Below are 10387 nucleotides of genomic sequence, written 5' to 3' on the forward strand. Positions count from 1 at the left end.
CTCCCTTTTTTTTTTTTTTATGAGTCTGGCTAATTGTTTATAATTTTGTTTATCTTCTCAAAGAACCAGCTTTTAGTTTTATTGGTCTTTGCTATCGTTTCCTTCATTTCCTTTTAATTTATTTCTGATCTGATTTTTATGATTTCTTTCCTTCTGCTAACTTTGGGGTTTTTTGTTCTTCTTTCTCTAAGTGCTTGAGGTGCAAGGTTAGGTTGTTTATTCGAGATGTTTCCTGTTTCTTAAGGTAGGATTGTATTGCTATCAACTTCCCTCTTAGAACTGCTTTTGCTGCATCCCATAGGTTTTGGGTCATTGTGTCTCCATTGTCATTTGTTTCTAGGTATTTTTTAATTTCCTCTTTGATTTCTTCAGTGATCACTTCGTTATTCAGTAGGGTATTGTTTAGCCTCCATGTGTTTGTATTTTTTACATATCTTTTCTTGTTATTGATATCTAGACTCATAGCATTGTGGTTGGAAAAGAAAATTGACACAATTTCAATTTTCTTAAATTTGCCAAGGCTTGATTTGTGAACCAAGATATGATTTATCCTGGAGAATGTTCCATGAGCACTTGAGAAAAATGTGTATCCTGTTGTTTTTGGATGGAATTTCCTATAAACATCAATTAAGTCCATCTTGTTTAATGTGTCATTTAAAGATTGTGTTTCCTTATTTATTTTCATTTTGGATGATCTGTCCATTGGTGATAGTGGGGTGTTAGAGTCCCCTACTATGAATGAGTTACTATCAATTTCCCTTTTTATAGCTGTTAGTATTTTCCTTATGTATTGATGTGTTCCTATGTTGGGTGCATAAATATTTACAATTGTTATATCTTCTTCTTGGATTGATCCATTGATCATTATGTAGTGTCCTTCTTTGTCTCTTTTAATAGTCTTTATTTTAAAGTCTATTTTGTCTGATATGAGAATTGCTACTCCAACTTTCTTTTGGTTTCCATTTGCATGAAATATCTTTTTCCATCCCCTTACTTTCAGTCTGTATGTGTCTCTAGGTCTGAAGTGGGTCTCTTGTAGACAGCCTATATATGCGTCTTGTTTTTGTATCCATTCAGCCAATGTGTGTCTTTTGGTGGGAGCATTTATTCCATTTACATTTAAGGTAATTATCGATATGTATGTTCCTATTCCCATTTTCTTAATTGTTTTGGGTTCGTTATTGTAGGGTTTTTCCTTCTCTTGTATTTTTTGCCTAGAAAAGTTCCTTTAGCATTTGTTGTAAAGCTGGTATGGTGGTGCTGAGCTCTCTCAGCTTTTGCTGGTCTGTAAAGGTTTTAATTTCTCCATCAAATCTGAGTGAGATCCTTGCTGGTTACAGTATTCTTGGTTGTAGGTTTCTCTCCTTCATCACTTTAAATATGTCTTGCCAGTCCCTTCTGGCTTGCAGAGTTTCTGCTGAAAGTTCAGCTGTTAACCTTATGGGGATTCCCTTGTGTGTTATTTGTTGTTTTTCCTTTGCTGCTTTTTTTTTTTGCAGTATGTGGGCCTCTCACTGTTGTGGCCTCTCCCATTGCAGAGCACAGCCTCCAGACAAAGAGGCTCAGCAGCCATGGCTCATGGGCAAAGCCACTCTGTGCCATGTGAGATCTTCCCGCACTGGGGCATGAACCCATATCCCCTGCATTGGCAGGTGGACTCTCAACCACTGCACCATCAGGGAAGCCCCCTTCCCTTGCTGCTTTTAATATGTTTTCTTTGTATTTAATTTTTGACATTTTGATTAATATTTGTCTTGGCATATTTCTTCTTGGATTTATCCTCTATGGCACTCACTGTGCTTCCTGGACTTGATTAACTCTTTCCTTTCCCATATTAGGGAAGTTTTCAACTATAATCTCTTCAAATATTTTCTCAGTCCCTTTCTATTTCTCTTCTTCTTCTGGAACCCCTATAATTTGTGTGTTGGTGGGTTTAAAGTTGTCTCAGTGGTCTGTGAGACTGTCCTCAGTTCTTTTCATTCTTTTTTCTTTATTCTGCTCTGCAGTAGTTATTTCCACTACCTTATCTTCCAGGTCACTTCTCCATTCTTCTGCCTCAGTTATTCTGCTGTTGATCCCAGCTAGAGTATTTTAAATTTAATTTATTGTGTTGTTCATCATTTTTTGTTTCATCTTTAGTTCTTCTAGGTCCTTGTTAAATGTTTCTTGCATTTTGTCTATTTTATTTCCCAGATTTTGGATCATCTTTACTGTCATTATTCTGAATTCTTTTTTAAGGAGGCTGCATATTTTCTCTTCATTTGTTAGGCCTGGTGGGTATTTATCTTGCTTCTTCATCTGTTGTGTGTTTTTCTGTCTTCTCATTTTGCTCATCTTACTGTGTTTGGGGTGTCCTTTTTGCAGGCTGCAGGTTCGTAGCTCCCATTATTTTTGATGTCTCTCCCCAGTGGCTAAGGTTGGTTCAGTGGGTTGTTTAGGCTTCCTGGTGGAGGGGTCTAGTGCCCGTGTTCTGGTGGATGAGACTGGATCTTGTCTTTCTGGTGGGCGTGTCCACGTCTGGTGGTGTGTTTTGGGATGTCTGTGGACTTATTATGATTTTAGGCAGCCTCTATGCTAATGGGTGGGGTTGTGTTCCTGCCTTGCTAGTTGTTTGGCATAGGGTGTCCAGCACTGTAGCTTGCTGGTCATTGAGTGAAACTGGGTGCTGGTGTTGAGATGGATGTCTCTGGGAGATTTTCGCCATTTGATATTATGTGGAGCTTGGAGGTCTCTTGTTGACCAGTGTCCTGAAGTTGGCTCTCCCACCTCAGAGGCACGGCACTGACTCTTGGCTACAGTACCAAGAGCCTTTCATCCACACGGCTCAGAATAAAAGGAAGAAAAAGTAGAGAGAAAGAATTAGTAGAAGTAGAAAGAAAAAGAAAGCAAGAAAGAAGGAAGGAAATAAAGAAAGAAAGGAGGGAGAGAAGGAGGGAGGGAGGAAAGAAGGAAGGAAGGAGGGAAGGAAGGAAAAAAGAAAGAAACTAAGAAAGAAGACAAAGTAAAATAAAATAAAGTAAGAAAAAATATAATAAAGTTATTAAAATAAAAAACACGGGCTTCCCTGGTGGCGCAGCGGTTGAGAATCTGCCTGCTAATGCAGGGGACACGGGTTCGAGCCCTGGTCTGGGAGGATCCCACATGCTACAGAACAACTAGGCCCGTGAGCCACAACTACTGACCCTGCGCGTCTGGAGCCTGTGCTCCGCAACAAGAGAGGCCGCGATAGTGAGAGGCCCGCGCACCGCGATGAAGAGTGGCCCCCACTTGCCACAGCTAGAGGAAGCCCTCGCACAGAAACAAAGACCCAACACAGCAAAAATAAATAAAATTAATTAAAAAATAAAAAATAAATACGTTGAAAATTGTTTTTTAAAAAAAACACTTATTAAGAAAAAAAAATTAAAAAACAAAGAAAAACAGACAGATAGACCTTAGGACAAATGGTGGAAGCAAAGCTATAGAGACAAAATCTCACACAGAAGCATACACATATACACTCACAAGAAGAGGAAAATGGGGAAAAAATCATAAATCTTGCTCTCCAAGTACACCTCCTCAATTTGGGATGATTCGTTGTCTATTCATGTATTCCACAGATGCAGGGTACATCAAGTTGATTGTGGAGTTTTAATCTGCTGCTTCTGAGTCTGCTGGGAGAGATTTCCCTTTCTCCTCTTTGTTCTCAAAGGTCCCAGGGGCTCATCTTTGGATTTGGCCCCACCTCTGTGTTTAGGTCGCTGGAGGGCATTTCTTCTTCGCTCAGACAGGACAGGGTTAGGAACAGCAGCTTTGGCGACTCTGGCTCACTCAGGCCGGGGGGAGGGAGAGGCACAGAGTGCGGGGTGATCCTGCAGCGGCCGAGGCCAGCGTGACATTGCACCAGTCTTAGGCATGCCATGCGTTCTCCCGGGAAAGTTGTCCTTGGATCCCGTGACCCTGGCAGTGGCAGGCTGCACAGGCTCCCGACAAGGGTAGTGTGGATAGTGACCTGTGCTCATACACAGGCTTCTTGGTGGCAGCAGCAGCAGCCTTAGTGTCTCATGCCCGTCTCTGTGGTCTGCACTTTTAGCCATGTCTCGCACCCGTCTGTGGAGCTCCTTTAAGCAGGGCTCTTAATCCCCTCTCCTCGCACACCGGGGAACAAAGAGGGATGAAAAAGTCTCTTGCCTCTTTGGCAGGTCTAGACTTTTCCCCCGGACTCCCTCCTGGCTAGCCGTGGTGCACTAACACCCTTCAGGCTGTGTTCATGCCGCCAACCCCATTCCTCTCTCTGTGCTCTGACCAAAGCCCAAGCTTCAGCTACCAGCCCCCGCCTGCCCCAGCAGGTGAGCAGATAAGCCTCTCGTGCTGGTGAGTGCAGGTCGGCACCAATCCTCTGTGTGGGAATCTCTCCAATTTGCCCTCTGCTCCCCTGTTGCTGTTCTCTCCTCCACAGCTCCAAAGCTTTCCCCCTCTGCCACCCACAGTCTCTGCCCATGAAGGTGCTTCCTAGTGTGTGGAAACATTTCCTCCTTCACAGCTCCCTCCCACTGGTGCAGGTCCCTTCCTTATCCTTTTGTCTCTGTTTATTCTTTTTTTCTTTTGCCCTACCCAGGTACGTGGGGAGCTTCTTGCCTTTTGGGATGTCTGAGGTCTTCTGTCAGCGTTCAGTAGGTGTTCTGTAGGAGTTGTTCCACGTGTAGATGTATTTCTGGTGTGTCTGTGGGTTGGAAGGTGATCTCCATGTCTTACTCTTCTGCCATCTTCCCCTCGTCCTCTCTTGTAATAATCTTTGTTTAAAGTCTGTTTTGTGTGATATAAGAAATGTTACTCCAGCTGTCTTTTGATTTCCATTTGCATGGAATATCTTTTTCCATCCCCTCACTTTCAGTCTGTATGTGTCCTTAGGTCTGAAATGGGTCTTTTGCAGACAGCATATATATGGGTTTTCTTTCTGTATCCATTCAGCCAGTCTACATCTTTCATTGGATCCTTTAATCCATTTACATTTAAGGTAATTATTGATATGTATGTTCCTATTCCCATTTTCTTAATTTTTTTTTGGTTCATTATTATAGGTCTTTTCCTTTTCTTGTGTTTCCTGCCTGAGAAGTTTCTTTATCATTTGTTGAAAAGCTGGTATGGTGGTCTCGAATTCTCTTAGATTTTGCTTGTCTGTAAAGGTTTTAATTTCCTGGTCAAATCTGACTGAGATCCTTGCTGGGTAGAGTAATCTTGGTTGTAGGTTTTTCCCTTTCATAAGTTTAAATATGTCCTGCCACTCCCTTCTGGTTTGCAGAGTTTCTGCTGAAATACCAGCTGTTAACTTATTGGGGATTCCCTTGTATGTTATTCTTTCCATTCCCCTTGCTGCTTTTAATATTTTTTCTTTGTATATAATTTTTGATAGTTGATTAATATGTGTCTTGGCATGTCTCTCCTTTGATATATCCTGTATATGACTCTCTGTGCTTCCTAGACATGATTAACTATTTCCTTTCCCATATTAAGGAATTTTTCAACTATAATCTCATTAAATATTTTCTCAGTCCCTTTCTTTTTCTCTTCTTTTTCTGAGTCCCCTATAATTCGAACGTTGGTGTGTTTAATGTTGTCCCAGAGGTCTCTGCAACTGTCCTCAATTATTTTCATTCTTTTTTCTTTATTATGCTCTGAAGTAATTATTTCCAGTATTTTACCTTCTATGTCACTTACACGTTCTTCTGCCTCAGTTATTCCACTTTTGATTCTTTCTAGAGAATTTTTAACTTCATTTATTTTGTTGTTCATCATTGTCTGCTTGTTCTTTAGTTCTTCTAGGTCCCTGATAAATATTTCTTGTATTTTCTCCCTTCTATTTCCAAGATTTTGAATCATCTTTACTCTCATTATTCTGAATTCTTTTTCAGGTAGACTGCCTATTTCCTCTTCATTTGTTTAGTTTGGTTGGTTTTTACCTTCCTCCTTCATCTGCTGTGTGTGTCTCTGTCTTCTCAGTTTGCTTGAGTTACTGTATTTGGTGGGTCTCCTTTTCACAGGCTGCAGGTTCGTAGTTCCCAGGTTTTTTTTGGTGTCTGTCCCCAGTGGCTAATGTTGGTTCAGTGGGTTTTGTAGGCTTCCTGGTGGAGGGGACTAGTGCCTGTGTTCTGGTGGATGAGACTGGATCTTGTCTTTCTGGTGGGCAGGTCCACGTCTGGTGGTGTGTTTTGGGGTGTCTGTGACCTTATGATTTTAGGCAGCCTCTCTGCTCCTAGGTGGGGTTGTGCTCCTGTCTTGTTAGTTGTTTGGCATAGAGTGTTGATCACTGTAGCTTTCTGATCATTGAGTGGAGCTGGGCCTTGGCATTGAGATGGAGATCACTGGGAGATTTTTGCCATTTTATATTACTTGGAGTTGGGAGGTCTTTGTTGGACCAATGTCCTGAACTTGGCTCTCTCACCTCAGAGGCACAGGCCTGGTACCCAACCACAGCACTATGAGCCTGTCATCCACATAGCTCAGAATAAAAGGGAGAAAAAGGGAAAGAAAGACAAAATAATAAAATAAAATAGAATCAAGTTATTGAAATAAAAAATAATTATTAAAAATTTTTAAAAATTTAAAAAAGTAATTAAAAGAAAAAAACAAAGAAGAGAGCAACCAAAACAAAAGACACATCCACCAATTATAACAAACACTAAAACCTTTATTAAAAAAAAAAAAGTAAAGAGAATCCTAAGACAAATAGTAAAAGCAAAGCTATACAGGCATAATTAAACACAGAAGCATACAAATACACAGTAAAAGAAGAGAAAAAAAGAAAAAATATATATATATCTTTGCTCCCAAAGTCCACCTCCTCAATTTGGGATGATTCATTATCTATTCAGGTATTCCACAGATGCAGCGTACATCAAGTTGATCGTGGTGATCTAATACACTTCTCCTCAGGCTGCTGGGAGAGATTTCCCATTCTTTTCTCTGTTCGCACAGCTCCCGTGGTTCAGCTTTGGATTTGGCCCCACCTTTTCATGTTGGTTGCCTCAGGGCATCTGTTCCCAACTGAGACAGGACCGGGTTAAAGTAACAACTGATTAGGGGGCTCTGTCTCACTCGGCCGGTGGGGGGGGGGGGGGCGAAGAAGGAGGATTATGGAATGTGGGGCTGGGAAAGGCTCCAGGTGGCAGAGGCTGGCATGAAGTTGCAACAGCCTGAGGTGCACCATGTATTCTCCCGGGGAGATTGTCTCTGGATCACGTGATCCTGGCAATGGCCGTCTTCACAGGCTCCCAGGAGAAGAGGTGTGGATACTGACCTGTGCTTGCACACAGGCTTCTTGGTGGCTGCAGCAGCAGACTTTGCATCTCACGCCAGTCTCTGGTGTCTATCCTGATAGCTGTGGCTCACGCCCATCTCTGGAGCTCATTTAGGCAGCACTCTTAATCACCTCTCCTTGTGCACCACAAAACAAAGAGGCAAGAAAAAGTCTCTTGCCTCTTTGGCAGCTCCAGAATTTTCCCAGACACACTCCCTGCTAGCTGTGGCACACTAGCTCCCTCAGGCTGTGTTCACACAGCCAACCCCAGTCCTATCCCTGGGATCTGACTTCCGAAGCCCAAGCCTAACCTCCCAGCCTCCACCCTCTCCGACGGGTGAGCAGACAAGACTCTCAGGCTGGTGAGTGCTGGCTGGCACTGATCCTCTGTGTGAAAAACTCTCTGCTTTGCCTTCTGCACCCCTCTTGCTGTGCTCTCCTCCGTGGCTCCAAAACTTCCTCTCTCTGCCACGCACAGTCTCCACCCACAAAGGGGCTTCCTAGTGTGTGTAAACCTTTCCTCCTTCACAGCTCCCTCCCACTGGTGCAGGTCTCATCCCTATACTTTTGTCTCTGTTTTTTCTTTTTTCTTTTGCCCTACCCATGTATGTGGGGAGTTTCTTGCCTTTTGCGAGGTCTTAGTTCTGTCAGTGTTCAGTATATGTTAAGTAGGGGTTGTTCCACATGTAGATGTATTTCTGATATATATGTGGGGAGGAAGGTGATCTCCACGTCTTGCTCTTCCACCATCTTGAAGCTCATCCCCAGTACAGAATTATTAATAAGATAAAATTTAAATGAGATGGCTGGGAGGAGCTTCAAGATGGCAGAAGAGTAAGACATGGAGATCATCTTCCTCCCCACAAATTCATCAGAAATACATCTACATGTGGAACAACTCCCACAGAACACCTCCTGAATGCTGGCAGAAGACCTCAGACTTCCCAAAAGGCAAGAAACTCCCCACTTAATTGGGTAGGGCAAAAGAAAAAGAAAAAAACAGAGACAAAAGAGTAAGGATGGGACCTGCAACAGTGGGATGGAGCTGTGAAGGAGGAATATTTCCACACACTAGGAAGCCCCTTCGTGGGCAGAGATTGGGGGTGGTGGAGGGGGGAAGCTTTGGAGCCATGGAGGAGAGCTCAGCAACAGGGGTGCAGAAGGCAAAGTGGAGAGGTTCCTGCACAGAGGTTCAGTGCCGACCAGCACTCCCCACCCCAAGAGGTTTGTCTGCTCACCTGCTGGAGTGAATGGGGCTGGGAGCTGAGGCTTGGGCTCCGGAAATCAGATCCCATGGAGAGGACTAGGGTTGGCTGCATGAACACATCCTGAAGGGGACTATGCACCACAGCTAGCTGTGAGGGAGTCCGGGAAAAAGTCTGGAGCTGCCAAAGAGACAAGAGACTTCTTCTTACCTCTTTGTTTCCTGGTGTGTGAGGAGAGGGAATTAAGAGTGCCACTTAAATGAGATCCAGAGATGGGCATGAGCCACAGCTATCAGCATGGACCCCAGAGATGGGCATGAGATGTTAAATTTGCTGCTGAAGCCACCAAGAAACCTGTGTGTAAGCACAGGTCACTGTCCACATATCCTCTCCCATGAGCCTGTGCAGCATGCCACTGCCCAGTTCCCATGATCCAGGGATAAATTCCATGGAGAACACTGGTGCAGCTCAGGCTGGAGCAATGTCACACCAGCCTCTGCCACTGCATGCTCTCCCTGAACTGTGTACCGCTCCCTCCCCCTGGCCTGAGTGAGCCAGGACCCCCAAATCATCTGCTCCAATAACCCTGTCCTGTCTGAGTGAAGAACAGGCGCCCTCAGGTGAACTACATGCAGGGGCAGGACAAAATCTAAAGCTGAACCACAGGAGCTGTGCGAATAAAGAAGGGAAAGGGAAATCTCTCCCAGTAGTCTCAGGAGCAGTGGATTAAATCTCCACAAACAACCTGATGTACCCTTATCTGTGGAATACCTGAATAGACAACAAATCATCCCAAATCGAGGAGGTGGCCTTTGGGAGAAATGATATACCTATTTTTATTCTCTCTTTTTCTGTATTTCTGAGTGTGTATATGTATGCTGCTGTGTGTGATTTTGTCTGTATAGCTTGCTTTTTTGCTTTGTCCTAGGGTTCTCTCTGTCCGTTTTTGTTTTTGGTTTTGTTGTTTTGGTATGGTTTTTAGCACTTGTTATCATTGGTGTATTTGTTTTCTGGTTTGGTTGCTCTCTTCTTTCTTTCTTTCCTTCTTATTTTATTACTTTTACATATTTTTAAAAATATTTTTATTTTATTTTATTCTTTCTTTCTTTCTTTCCTTCCTTCCTTTTATTCTGAGCAGTGTTGATGATAGGCTCTTGGTGCTCCAGCCTGGCTTCAGGGCTGTGCCTCTGAGGTGGGAGAGCCTACTTCAGGACAATGGTCCACAAGAGACCTCCCAGCTCCACATAATATCAAACGACAAATATCTCCCAGAGACTTCCATCTCAACGCCAAGACCCATTTCCATTCAATGACCAGCAAACTCCAGTGCTGGACACCCTATGCCAGACAACTAGCAAGACAGGAATACAACCCCAGCCATTAGCAGAGAGGCTGCCTAATATCATAATAAGGCCACAAACACCCCATTACACACCACTAGAAGTGAACCTGCCCACCACATAGACAAAATCCAGCCTCAACCACCAGAACACAGGCACTACACCCCTCCACCAGAAAACCTACACAACCCACTGAAACAACCTGAGACCCTGGGGGCAGACACCAAAAACAATGGGAACTACAAACAAACAGCCAGCAAAAAGAAGACCCCAAACACAGCAGGTTAAGCAAAATGAGTAGCCAGAGAAACACACAGCAGATGAAGGAGCAAGGTAAAAACCCACCAGACCAAACAAATGAAGAGGAAATAGGGAGTCTACCTGAAAAGGAATTCAGAATCATGATAATAAAGATGATCCATAAACTTGGAAATAGAAGGGAGAAAATAGAAGAAATGTTTAACAAGGACCCAGAAGTACTAAAGAGCAAACAAACAGTGAGAACAACACAATAAATGGAATTTAAAATTCTCTAGAAGGGATCAATAGCAGAATAACTGAAGCAG

Source organism: Lipotes vexillifer, unplaced genomic scaffold, assembly GCF_000442215.2.
Source record: "Lipotes vexillifer unplaced genomic scaffold, Lipotes_vexillifer_v1.1 scaffold544, whole genome shotgun sequence".
NCBI lineage: Eukaryota > Metazoa > Chordata > Mammalia > Artiodactyla > Lipotidae > Lipotes > Lipotes vexillifer.